Here is a 15639-nt window from a genome sequence, read left to right as displayed (position 1 = left end):
AGATTTTGTCTTTTTCGAGTGAGAAATGTCGACTCTGCAAAACATGCAGCGAAGCCAAAGTAGCACATGAGCTTTCAGCGGTAACATTGTGGACTGAATGTTGGACTCAAGCGTCACATTCAGCAGACACGTCATCTGAAAGCTGTTGGCATTGTACGAAGACTCAAGGTGGGACAGGGGTTGGTTCATTCTAGAGAAAAGGAACGAGCTGTCAATCAAAACCACATCTGACCCCAAGCAAGTTAAGTTCTCATTGATAATATTTTCCTTGCCATCAAAATGAATGCATCAATGCTGTCAGTTCAACAAATCCACAATCACATGGCAAAGTATGCGAGTCCTTGAAGTGGCACATTTGGACCAGCTGACGCACATAAAGTCAAAGCAAGAAGCAGAAGAAGCATCAACCTGGACAACCGTTGGAGAAGTGAGGAGGACAGAAAAGTAAGGGAACATTAATGTCAACATTTTAGCATATTCTAGTGACATTTATTAAGATTTTTTATTTATGGATATTAATCATTAAATGCTGTTACTACTAGATAATTTATGAGTTGTAGAAATGCTCATAAAAAAACTGTAATTAGATATTTTACAGACAGTTACAGGAATGTACACTGTATCACAAGCGACAGCACATGTCATTGAGCAAAACGTGAATGTTTTAATGTGAACAAAATGTCTGAAAGGTGTATATGTCTCATTTGTTCCAGAACAGGACCCTCAGCCAGGCCAAAGCAGGACGCATATATAACATACTATACATCTCATGAACAACAAGATGTTTGTCTTTTTCATCTGAAGTGGGCCAAATCGCTTATATTAAAAGCAAACTAATGAAAATTGCTGCTGTAATTTGATTCTTTTAATAAGCCATGTAACTTGCTCCAAGGTTTTGAACAGGTGTGATACTGGTGTGTGGCCACAGCGTGCCCATCTGATGCTGCTCACAGTGGTCCTCATGGTGCGTTCACACCGGACGCAGCAGTCTCGACGCGCGTCGGAAAAAAGTGTGTTCGCACCAGACGCGTCAGGGGCGTGGCTTATCGCTCCCGCTTCTTCACGTGAAAAAGAGTTTTCTTTTTCTCCCTTCTTTTTTCGCCATCGACCATGGAAGGAATTGCATTATACTTGTTGTGGAAGGCCGAAAAGCGTCGTAACATCCAACGCCGTCGTGTCGGGGTTCACAACATCATCCGTAAACGCAGACGGCTCGGTGAATTTCACCGGCTCCTCCAGGAACTGCGTCTGGATGACGGCCGCCTCCAGCGCTACTTCAGGCTAACCGTTAGCTGGTTTGATGACCTGTTGGACACCGACGACAGGCGTTCAGTCTCCGCTGCGGAGCGCCTGTCCATCTGTCTCCGGTGAGTGGCAGTTTTCTAAACCGGCAGGACGATGACGCGCGGAGCTGCTCAACGCTGATTGGCTGACGCAACTGTGACTCCGCGTTTTTGCTGCGGGTTGGAAAATTTCAACTCGTCGGCCGAGCTGCGTCTGTTCGCTCAGTTAAGCGCGGCAAGCGCTCTGTTCTGCTGCTTCAACGCGTCTGACGCGCTGCTCGCTGGAAAATACGCAGCTTCTACGCAGCTTCTACGCAGCTGTGCATTGACTTTGCATTTAATCTCAACGCGCGTCGAAATTTCGACGCGTCCGGTGTGAACACACCATCAATGTGCTCAGGGAGCTTGTGTGTATGTCCAGACACATGAACAACTAGAACGGGCACTCGGTAGAGTGCATAACTTCGCATGTCACAAGATTGGGCATTGAATTATGAATATGTTGGCATTAGTTGCCAATTGGATAAAAATTGACGCTTTGGGAAAAAAAAGATTTTGACCTTTTCATGACCTTGACCTTTGACCCAATCAATCCCAACATCTAATCAAATGGTCCCCAGATAATAACCAATCATCCCACCAAATTTCATGCGACATTGTAGGCCTCGTTTCCTGATTCATAGGTTGCTGTCATTTGAATCTCAAACATTACACAAATAAATAATAATAATAAATTTTAATGTAAATTATAAATTAAATTTATCTTATAAAATGTAGAACTGAAAGAAATATTCAATCAATCAGTTAGTTGGTCGACATGAAATGTATCTGCAGCTCCATTTATTCCTAATTTTACATGAATAATGTGATTATTAATTAATACATTATTTATTTTTGATAGTTTATGTATTTAAATTAGCTAAAAATATATTTATCTGGTTCCCTCCGTTTGTCTTTTATTTCAGTTAATTTGAACACATTTATTCCTTTGTTTTAATGTTTTTGCATATTAATTCCTTTTAACGGCAACGATTTTATTTTGAAGGGTCGGTTCCGGTTTCACTAGCCCGGTTAACGTGATGGAGCAGCAAAGATTGATTTCATTACGTTGAACTTCCTCTCTCAATAAAACCAACACTTTCCTTCAAAAACATGTTTGTATCGAAGTTTGATCACATTTAACTTATTAATATATTTTTGTAAATATATATTTATTTTTAGCATTATTTAATTGCAGTACACACATGAACACTGATAAACACCAGCTGCTTCATACAGGTAGTAAATAATTAATCCTGAGGGTTAGTACGGTCAAACCTGAGGAGCATACTTGATTGGCCGAGAGAGGAAACTACAGGAGAACGTTTAAGGAAAGGAAGGAAGAGAAGGACTAAAGGAAAAAGTAGGAAAAGATGAGAGGGGGATGAAAGAAAAGTAAAGTAACATTTAAATTAAATAAATAAAACAATTGGAAGAAAGAGGAAAAGAAAGAAAAGGGAGACAAGGAAAGAAGGAAAGGACGGAAGGAAAAGATACGACAGAAAAGAAAGGAAGCGAGAAAAGGAAAGGAAATGTGAAAAAGAGAAAGAAGGAAAGGAAAAGAAAGAAGGAAACAAAAGAGGGAAAGTGACTAGAAAGGTAAGGAAGAGAAGGAAAACAAGGAAAGGAAGAGACAAAAGGAAAAGATGAAGCAAATGAAGGAGAGAGGAGAGGAAGCGAGGGAAGTGAAGGAAGCGAGCAGCCGGATTGTGTCCTCTGCCAGTGAACGCCTCGTTCTTTATTCCAGTAGCAAAATAGATTCACATAAAGTTCTAGCTCCTCCCACAACAACACAAACAAGTCAACAAGTCAACAACAGGGGTGCTCCACTCTGTCCCTCTGTGTGTGTGTTATTGTGTGTGTGTCTCTCTGTGTTATTGTGTGTGTCCCTCTGTGTGTGTGTGTGTTATTGTGTGTCCCTCTGTGTGTGTTATTGTGTGTCCCTCTGTGTGTGTGTTATTGTGTGTGTGTGTCCCTCTGTGTGTGTTATTGTGTGTGTGTTATTGTGTGTGTCCCTGTGTGTGTGTTATTGTGTGTGTGTCTCTGTGTGTTATTGTGTGTGTGTTATTGTGTGTGTCCCTGTGTGTGTGTTATTGTGTGTCCCTCTGTGTGTGTGTGTGTGTGTGTGTTATTGTGTGTCCCTGTGTGTGTGTGTTATTGTGTGTGTGTGTTATTGTGTGTGTGTGTGTGTGTTACTAAATGTCTCACTGTTCCTTTAACTCGTGTTTTTAACCTTCATCTTTGTTTAAAGTGAATAATTTACATAAACAGACAGAACGTCACCATGCAGGAAGAACAACAACAAAAACAACAACAATCGGTTGTGCAACTGTCCCAAAGAGCAACAACGTCAACAGGAGACTTCAGGACTTCATTACCCAGAGTCCCCAGCGGCTGAAGAGACTTTAATGTACTGGAGGTCACCTTCATCACCCCCTTCTTCATCATCATCATTGTAGCACAAAAACTGCTCAACCAGGATCAGCTCAGTTGGACAGGCCCCTCATCTCATCTCCTCGTCCCCTCATCTCATCTCCTCATCTCATCCCCTCATCTCCTCGTCCCCTCATCTCATCTCCTCATCCCCTCATCTCATCTCCTCGTCCCCTCATCTCATCTCCCCGTCCCCTCATCTCCTCATCCCCTCATCTCATCTCCTCGTCCCCTCATCTCCTCATCCCATCTCCCCGTCCCCTCATCTCATCTCCTCATCCCCTCATCTCATCTCCCCGTCCCCTCATCTCCTCATCCATCCCCGTCCCTCATCTCATCCCCATCTCTCCTCGTCCCCTCATCCCATCTCCCCGTCCCCTCATCTCCTCATCCCTCGTCCCTCATCTCTCGTCCCTCATCTCCTGTCCCTCATCCCATCTCCCCATCTCATCTCCAGTCCTGTCTCCTCGTACCCTCATCTCATCTCCTCGTCCCCTCATCTCATCTCCTCGTCCCCTCATCTCATCTTCTCATCTCCTCATCCCGTCATGACATCCTGGAACACCGTTTCAAACGGTCAGATTCCAGTTCAGCGTCCCACAGTGAGATCCTCCAGGATCCACTAGGATCCTAGAGGATCCTTTAGGAACCTTAACTCTATAACTAGAGTTGTGCAACTCTATAACTAGAGTTGTGTAACTCTATAACTAGTGTTGTGTAACTCTATAACTAGAGTGTTGTAACTCTAGAACTAGAGTTGTGTCACTCTAGAACTAGAGTTGTGTCACTCTATAAGTTGTCTGCAATGGATAGCGCCCCGGTCAGGGGTGATGATGGTGAGGAAGGGGCTTGGGAGAAGGCGGGGGCGGTGGGTAGGCGATCCTCGATAAAGTTTCCTCCCGGGCGCCCGTTCATTTCACCCGGTAGCGGGCGCTTCCCCGCCGCCCGCGCGCCTCCGGCGCTTGTTGCCGTTGCCTTGGTTCGGCACCGCGGGGCTTGAGGCAGCGTGCTGAGAAGAAGCGGGCGGCGGGGAGGAAGAAGCGGCGAAGTAGCGACTCAAAAACTGACGAAGCTCTTGCTGGCGTATGAGCTGAAGGAGCTCCTCCACCACGCTAAGGTGGGGTCACAGAATTGATGTGTGTACCATAGTACACACACACACACACACACACACACACACACACACACACACACACACACACACACACACACACACACACACACACACACACACACCTGCCAGCGCGGCGGAGGCCACCAGCTCGGCCTGGCTGCAGCGCGGGTTGACCACGTGCTCGTGGACCAGGTGGCGGCGGTCTCTCCCACCACCCATTAGCCGAGCAGCGCTTCAGGATACTGAGCCCAGTCGCAGATCAGCTGGCACGCCGCCTCCGTCACTTCCTGTTTGTACGTCTGGACCAGCTCCGTCAGCTCGGCCTGGAGGAGAGGCACGCTCAGTGTGTGTGTGTGTGTGTGTGTGTGTGTGTGTGTGTGTGTGTGTGTGTGTGTGTGTGTGTGTCTGTGTGTGTGTGTGTGTGTGTCTGTGTGTGTCTGTGTGTGTGTCTGTGTGTGTGTGTCTGTGTGTGTCTGTATGTGTGTCTGTGAGTGTGTCTGTGTGTGTGTGTGTGTGTGTGTCTGTGAGTGTGTCTGTGTCTGTGTCTCTGTGTGTGTGTGTGTGTCTGTGTGTGTGTGTGTGTGTGTCTGTGTGTGTGTGTCTATGTTTGTGTTTGTGTGTGTGTGTTTGTGTATGTGTATATGTCTGTGTGTGTGTGTGTATGTGTGTGTGTCTGTGAGTGTGTCTGTGTCTGTGTCTCTGTGTGTGTGTGTGTGTGTACCGGGTCGTTCTTCAGGTCCAGGTGGGGCAGCAGTGGCATGTTGAGCACCGTCTTCCTCCTGATGCCGCTGTAGCAGATGCATTACCGGGGCGAAGACAAGAGATAGAAGAGACAAAGAAAGATAAAGACAAAGGCGAGACAGAGAATAACAAGAGATAGAGACAGAGAGACAAGAGATAAAGAGACAAGAGACAAAGAGACAAGAGAAAGAGAGACAAGAGATAAACAGAGACAAAGAATGCAGAGAAGCAAGAGATAGAAGAGACAAGAACAGAGAGAGACAAAGAGATAAAGAGACAAGAAAGAGAGACAAAGAAGAAGAAGAGACAATAGACAAAGAGACAAGAGACAAAGAGACAGAGAGACAAGAGACAGAGGGCTTGAGAGATAAGCAGAACAAAGAAAGAGACAAGAAAGACAATAAGAGATACAAGAACAGAGAGAGACAAGATAAAGAGACAAAGAGACAAGAGATAAAGACAAGAGATAAAGAGACAAGAGATAAAGAGACAAGAGACAGAGAGACAAGAGATAAAGAGACAAGAGACAAGAGAAAGAGAGACAAGAGACAGAGACAAGAGACAGAGAGACAAGAGATAAAGAGACAAGAAGACTAAAGAGATAAAAGTTGAAAAAGATAAAGAGACAAGAGAAAGAGACAAGAGATAAAGAGACAAGACAGAGAGACAAGAGATAAAGAGACAGAGAGACAAGAGATACAGAACCGAGGGCAAAGACAGAAACCAAGAGATACAGAGACAAAGAGATAAAGTTAAAGAGATAAAGACAAAGAAGACAAAGAGACAGAGACAAGAGATAAAGAGACAAAGAGATACAGAAGGCAGACCGAGAGAGAGACAAGAAAAGAAGACAAGAGACAAGAATGAAGACAAGAAAGAAAAGACAAAGATAAAGAGACAAAGACAGAGGAACAAGAGATAAAGACAGAAGACAAAGATACAGAGACGAGACAGAGACAAAAGTCTGAGACAAGATACAGATAGACAAGAGATAAAGAGACAAGAGAAAGAGAGACAAGAGATAAAGAGACAGAGAGACAAGAGACAGAGAGACAAGAGATAAAGAGACAAGAGATACAGAGACAAGAGAGACAAAAGACAGATAGACAAGATATAAAGAGACAAGAGACAGAGACAAGAGACAAAGAGACAAGAGAAAGAGAGACAAAGAAACAAGAGATAAAGAGACAAGAGATAAAGAGACAAGACAGAGAGACAAGAGATAAAGAGACAGAGAGACAAGAGATACAGAGACAGAGAGACAAGAGATACAGAGACAAGATACAGAGAGACAAGAGATAAAGAGACACTAGAACAGAGAGACAGAGACAAAGACAGAGACAGAGACAAAGAATACAAGACAGATACAGAGAGACAAGAGATAAAGAGACAAGAGAAAGAGACAGAGAGACAAGAGACAGAGAGACAAGAGAGACAAAGACAGAGATAGAGACAAGTTGAGAGATCACAGAGACAAGAGACAGAGAGACAAGAGATAAAGAGACAGAGAGACAAGAGATACAGAGACAAAGAGACAGAGAGACAAAGAGACAAGACAGAGAATACAGAGACAAAGACAGAGATACAGAAGACAAGAGAAAGAGACAAAGAGATAAAGACAAGAAAGAGAGACAAGAGCTGAAACAAGGGCAAGAGACAGAGAGAGACGAAGACAGGGACAAAGAGACAAAGAGATAAAGACAAGAGATAAAGAGACAGAGATAAAGACAGAGACAGAGAGACATAAATAAAAGAGACAAGAGGGCAAGATAAAGAGACAAGAGACAGAAAGACAGAGACAAAGAGACAAAGAGAGACAAGGAAGATACAAGAGACAAGAGAGACAGAATAGAGACAAAGATACAAAGAGACAACGAGATAAAGAGACAAAGAGACAGAATGAGAACAAAGTACAGAGACATGCAGAGACAAAGACAAGAGACAGAGACAGAGACAAGAGACAAGAGATACAAGAGACAAAGACAAGCGAGACAAAGAGACAAGACAGAGACAAAGACAAAGACAGAGACAAGAGACAGCAGGACAAGAGACAAAGAGACAAAGACAAGAGATAAAAAGAGACAGAGGGCCAGAGAGAAGAGAGAACCGAGCGACAAGAAAAGAGAGACAAAGACAAAAGGCAGAGACAGAGACAAAGAGACAGAGCGACAAGAGAGACAAGAAAGACAGAGACAAAAGATGAGATAAAGAGATGAAGAGACAAGAGACAAAAGAGACGAAAAGAGACAAAGAGAGACAAAGAGACAGAGAAGAAAGATGAAAAGACAAAGACAGATAAAGACAAGAGACAAGAGATAAAAGACAGAGAACAAGAGATACAAGACAAGAGACAAGAACTGAAGACAAAGAGATAAGAGACAGAGACAAAGAGATAAAGAGACAAGAGAAAGAGAGACAAGAGAGACAAAGACAGAGACAAAGAGACAAGAGACAAAAGAACAGCGAGAGACAAGAGACAAAGAGACAGACAAAAGAGACAGAAGACAAAGAAAAGAGACAGAGAACGAGAGACAGAGACAAAGAGACAAAAGGGCGAGACAAAGAAAGAGAGACAAAGAAACAAGAGATAAAGAGACAAGAGAAAGAGACAAGAGATAAAGAGACAAGACAGAGAGACAAGAGACAAGAGACAAGAGACAAAATAAAAGACAGAGACAAAGAGACAGAGAGACAAGAGATACAGAGACAAGATACAGAGAGACAAGAGATAAAGAGACAAGAGAAAGAGACAAGAGATACAGAGACAAGAGAGACAAGAGACAAAGAGACAGAGACAAGAGACAAGAGACAAGAGAAAGAGAGACAAAGAAACAAGAGATAAAGAGACAAGAGAAAGAGACAAGACAGAGACAAGAGATAAAGAGACAGAGACAAAAGTACAGAGACAAAAGAGACAAAGAGATAACCAAGAGACACAGAGAGAGAGACAAGAGATACAGAGAGAGACAAGAGATAAAGACAAGAGATACAAAGACAGAAGACAAAAAGAGCCAGAGAGGCAAAAGAGACAGAGATAAAGAGACAAAGAGAAAGATAAAGACAAGAGACAAAGAGAGAACAAAAAGAAACGAGAAGACAAAGACAAGAATAAAGAGACAAGAAAAGAGACAGAGATAAAGAGACAAGAGACAGAGAGACAAGAGATAAAGAGACAGAGAGACAGAGAGACAAGAGATACAGAGACAAGAGACAAAGAGACAGAGAGACAAGATACAGAGAGACAAGAGATAAAGAGACAAGAGAAAGAGAGACAAGAGACAGAGAGACAAGAGACAGAGAGACAAGAGACAGAGAAAGAGAGACAAGAGACAGAGAGACAAGAGACAAAGAGACAAGAGAAAGAGAGACAAGAGATAAAGAGACAGAGAGATAAAGAGACAAGAGATAAAGAGACAAGAGATAAAGAGACAGAGAGACAAGAGATAAAGAGACAAGAGACAGAGACAAGAGACAAGAGAGACAAGAGATAAAGAGACAGAATAAAGAGAGACAGAGAGAGAGAGACAGAGATAAAGACAAGAGATAAAGAGACAAGAGATAAAGAGACAGAGAGACAAGAGATAAAGAGACAAGAGAAAGAGAGACAAGAGATAAAGAGACAAGAATGCAGAGACAAAGAGACAAGAATACTGAAGAGACAAGAGATAGAGACAAGAGACAAGAGAGACAAGAGATAAAGAGACAAAAGATAAAGAGACAGAGAGACAAGAGAAAGAGAGACAAGAGACAAAGAGGCAGAAGAGATAAAAGAGACAAAGAGATAAAAGAAACAAGAAAGAGAGACAATAAGAGATAAAGACAAAGACAAGAGAGACAAGAACAGAGACAAGAGAATACAAGACAAAGAGAACAAAGAGATACAGAGACAAGAGATAAAGAGACAAGAGACAGAGAGACAAGAGACAAAGAGACAGAGAGACAAGAGACAGAGAGACAAGAGACAAAGAGACAAGAGAAAGAGAGACAAAGAGACAAGAGATAAAGAGACAAGAGAAAGATAAGAGACAAAGACAGAACAAGAGAAAGAGAGACAAGAGATAAAGAGACAAGAGACAGAGAGACAAGAGATAAAGAGACAGAGAGACAAAGAGACAAGACAAGAGACGAGACAGAGACGAATCTGAAGAGACAGAGGATAAAAGACAAGAGAGAGACAGAGACAGAAGAGAGAGAAAGACAGAGATAAACAGAGACAAGAGACAGAGACAAGAAAGAGACTAAAGAGGCCAAATAAAGAGACAAGAGACAGAGACAAGAGAAGAGACAGAGATAAAGACAAGAGAGACAGAGACAAGAGAAAGAGACAAAGAGACAGAAGAGACAATAGAGAGACGAGATAAAGAGACAGAGACAAATACAAGACAAGAGGCAAAGCCGAGAGACAAGAACAATAAAGAGACAAGAGACAGAGACAAGAAAGAGAGACAGAGACAGAGACAAAGAGACAAAGAAAAGAGACAAAGACCGAAGACAGAACCTAAAGACAAAGAAACCAGACAAGAGACGAAAGAGAACAAAGAGACAGACAAAGACAAAAGAGACAAATCACAGAGACAGGAGATAAAGAAGAGACAAAGAAAGAGACAAGGGCAGAGAACCATGAAAAGATAGACAGAAGACAAAGAGATAAAGAAATGAGACAAGACAAGAAAGAGACAAGAGACAGAGAGACAAGAGATAAAGAGACAAGAGACTAAAGGGGCAAGAGACGAAAGAAGAATGAAGAACAGAGAGATAGAAAGACAGAGACAAAGACAGAGAGGCAAGAGACTAAGAAAAGAATACAGAGATAAAGAGACAAGACAGAGACAAGAGATACAGAGACAAGATACAGAGAGACATAAGAGACAAAGACAGAGACAAGAAGAAAGAAGGCAAAGAACAGAGACAGAGACATAAAAGTCTGAGACAAGAACCAAGACAGAGATAAAGAGACAAGAGATAAAGAGACAAGAGACAAAGAGACTAAAGAGAAGGGGAATAAAGACGAGACAGACAAAGACAGACAAGAGACCAAGACAAAAGAGACAAGAGAAGAGACGAGAGACAAGAAACAAAGAGACAGAGAGAAAGAGAGACAAGAGATACAGAGACGAGACAAAGAGACAAGAGAAGAGGCAAGAACCGAAGACAAGAAAGAGACAAGAGACAGAGGACAAAAGAGACAGAGACAAAAGCAAAAGAGACAGAAACCGAGACAGGAACAGGAGAGTTTGGGAGGAAGTCTCACTCAGGGATCATTAAAGTACCGATAGCAGAACTCTTCAGTGCTAACCGGGTCTGTGGGGTCCCCCGTCTCACCTCTTGGCCTGAACCCGGTGCCAGGGCGATCGCGGGTCTGCCGATCCATCTCTGCTCTTGACCCAGGCCAGTCCCTTCATGGGGGCAGGTCTGTAAGATCCAATCACCTTGTCTCCGATCAGTCAGAGGGCATGGATTACAGAGTACAGCTGTCGTTGCTCAGGACAGCTTGTAGACATCTTGCTGAGGAACACACACACACACACATGAGGTGCCTTTACACACACCACACCGAGTGCCAGCACACACACACATGAGTACCTTTACCCCACATGGTGCTGACACACACACACACATGAGTGGCCACACACACACACATGAGTACTGACACACACACACACACATAGTGCAGCACACACACACACACATGAGTGCCTGGCCACACACACACACACGCAGTGCTGACACACACACACACATGAGTGCTGGCACACACACACACATGAGTGCTGGCCCACACACACACATGAGTGCAACACACACACATGAGTGCTGACACACACATGAGCAGCCACACACATGGTGCAAGCACACACACACACGAGTCCTGGATGACACACACACACACATGCAGGTGCTGTAACACACACAATACATGAGTGCTGAGCAATACACACACACACATGAGTGCGAGCACACACACACACATACGTGCTGACACCCACACACACACACATGGTGCTCGGGACACACACACACACCGACACACATGAGTGCCGCCACACACACACACACACATGAGTACTGACACACACACACACGAGTGCTGACACACACACACATGAGTGCTGACACACACACATGCAGTACCGACAACACACACACATGAGTGCCCAGACACACACACATGAGTGCTGGCCACACACACATGAGTGCTGACACACACACATGAGGTACTGACACACACACACATAGTTACTGACACACACACACCCAGTGCTGGCCACACACACACACATAGTGCACCGACACACACTATTTTACCGCAGTCCTGGCTACACACATAGTGCCGACAGCACACACACATACGAGTGCACTGCACACACACACACCTTGGTGCTGACACATTAACACACATAATACGAGCACCGACACAATAACACGGTGAGTGAGCACCGACACACACACATACGAGTACCGACATCACACATAATGCTGGCACCGACACATGGTACGAGCCACTGACACACACACACATACGAGCACTGACCAACAACACACACATACGAGCACATGACACACACACACACATGAGTACTGACACACACACACATGAGCTGGCCACACACACACATGAGTGCTGACACACACACACATGGTGCTGACACACACACACACACATGAGTAGTGCCTGACACACACGAGTGATGGTGCCGACACACACACACATGAGTGCCAGACACACACACATGCGGAGTACTGACACACACACACATGAGTGCTGACACACACACACGCGATGAGTGCTGACACACGGTGCTGACACACACACACATGAGTACTGACACACACACACATGAGTCTACTGCACACACACACACATGAGTACTGAGACACACACACATGAGGTACTGACACACACACATGAGGGTGCTCGCACACACACACATGAGTACTGACACACACACATGAGTTCTGACACACACACACACATGAGTACTGACACACACACATAGTGCAGCACACATACGCGGGTGAGACACACACACACATGAGTTCCCGACACACACACACACACATTGAGTTCTGACACACACACACATAGAGTAATGACACACACATAGATGCTGACACACACATGAGTGCTGACACACATGCCAGGTGAGTACACTGACACACACACATGCAGTTCCGACACACACACATAATTACTGACACACACACACATGAGTGCTGACACACACACGCGAGTTCTGACCACGCGGGTGCCACACACACACGCGAGTGCCGTGGCCACACCTGATGCACTGACACACACATGAGTGCTGACACACACAGGTGCGGCACACGTTTTGTACGGTGCTGACACACACACGGTGCCTGGCACATGAGTACTGACACATAATTACACACACACACATGAGTGCGACACACCGCCGGTGGCACACACACATGAGTCACTGATTTTTACACGAAGGTTCTGACACACACACGCGGGTTCAGCACACACACACATGAGTGCTGACACACACACACGCAGGTGCTGACACACACACACAGTGCTGACACATGCGGAGTACCGACACACACGTGAGTTCTGACACACACACACACGAGTACTGACACACACACACATGAGTACTCGACACACACGCAGAGTTCTGACACACACACACATGAGTACTGACACACACACACATGAGTTCCACACACATGAGTGCAACACACACACATGAGGGTTCTGGCACACACATAGTGCCTGGCACACACATGGGTACTGACACACACACACACACACATGAGTACTGACACACACACACACATGAGTTCTGTACACACACACACACCATGAGTACTGTACACGCCCACACACACACACACACATGAGTACCGACACACACACTGGGTACCCGACACACACATAGTGCGACACACACACAGGTTCTGGACACACACACACACATGAGCACACACACATGAGTTCAGCACACCGCGGTTCAGCACAATGAGTGCCCCAACACACCCACAGGCAGGGTTCTGACACACACACACACATACTGAGCACACACATAATTCTGACACACACACACATGAGTACCCAGCACACACACATGAGTGCACTGAGTGCACACACGAGTTTGTACACGAGTACTGACACACACACACGAGCATGGTGCTGACACACACACACATGAGGTTCCGATATCACACATGATTTCACAAGCACGAGTGCGCGCAGACCACCCTGGGTGCTGGCCACAATAATACAGCACACATGAGGTACTGACACACACACATAGAGCACGCGGGTGCTGGCACACACACATACGAGTTCTGACACACACATACACATAGGTACTGACACACACATCACCTGAGTGCTGACACACACACGCGTCATGTTACACACACGATGGTGGCACACACACACATACGATTTGTACCGACAATAATACACACACACACACACATGATGCTGACACACACACACATGAGTTAACCGATTAATAACACACACGCCAGTGCTGACACACATGAGTGCTGGGACACACACCTGGGTGCCCCACACTTTTTACATGAGCACCACACACACACACACACACACAGCGAGTACCGACACACACACACGCAGTGCACTGCACACACACATGAGCACTGGCCACACACACACACATAGTACTGACACACACACATGAGTTCCGACACACACACAGCCCAGCACCGACACAATACGATGCACCGACACACACAATACGAGTGCTGACACACACACACACATGAGTACCTTGGTGCCACACACACACATGAGCACCCGACACACACATACGTGCAGCACACGACACACACACACATGCCAGCACTGACACACATACGAGCACTGACACATGGTACGAGGGTCTTGACACACACACGAGCACCGACAATAATGCTGACACACACACGCGAGTTCTGACACACACATACGACAATTTGACACACACACGGGTGCTGACATCACACACACATGAGTACTGGACACACAATAACACATACGGTGCTGGCACACACACATGAGTCTGACACACACACACACACACACATGAGTTCTGACACACCACACACAGCACTGACACACACACACACATGGTCCTGACACACACATGAGTGCTGACACACACACACATGAGGTACTGACACACACACACACACAGAGTTCTGACACACACACACACATGAGTGCAGCACACACACACACGAGGTTGCCTGACACACACACACACATGAGTGCTGACACACACACACACATAGTCTGACAGTACCACACACATGAGTACTGACACACACACCACACATGAGTGCTGACACACACACACATGAGTGCCTGACACACACACATGAGTTCCTGACACACACACACACATGAGTACTGACACACACACACACATGAGTGCCTGGGTACTGACACACACATGAGTGCTGGCACACACATAGTGCTGACACACACACGCCAGTGCGGCACACATGAGTGCTGTTTACATGAGTCCTGGCCACACACACACATGAGTACTGACCACACACACACACCTGGGTCCTGCACAATAACACACACGGAATGGGTACACGACGGTGCACATACACACATAGTGCTGGGCATTACTGAGCTGCGTGCAGTGCAGCCACACACGCACATGGCACTGACACACACATGAGTTCACACACAATCTTGGGTACTGGCACACACATAGTGCAGCAGTACACTTGCCACGCGGGTTCAACTGACAGTCACACACACGCAGGTGAGCACACACCACACGCAGAGTACGCTGGCCACACACACCCGGGTCCTGACACACACACCTGCCGGTACTGACACACACATGAGTACTGGCCACACACAATACGCACCAGACACACACCATCTGAGTACTGACACACACATGAGTTCACACGCGGTAGCAACCGCACACGCTGAGTGCCTGACACACACACACCTGGTACCTGGCCACACACACATCTGAGTACTGACCACACACACACACAGCGCAGGGTACTGACACACACACACAC

The sequence above is a fragment of the Pseudoliparis swirei genome, chromosome 1 (genome assembly GCF_029220125.1).
Source record: "Pseudoliparis swirei isolate HS2019 ecotype Mariana Trench chromosome 1, NWPU_hadal_v1, whole genome shotgun sequence".
In the NCBI taxonomy this organism is placed as follows: domain Eukaryota; kingdom Metazoa; phylum Chordata; class Actinopteri; order Perciformes; family Liparidae; genus Pseudoliparis; species Pseudoliparis swirei.
This window is presented reverse-complemented; position numbering follows the sequence as displayed.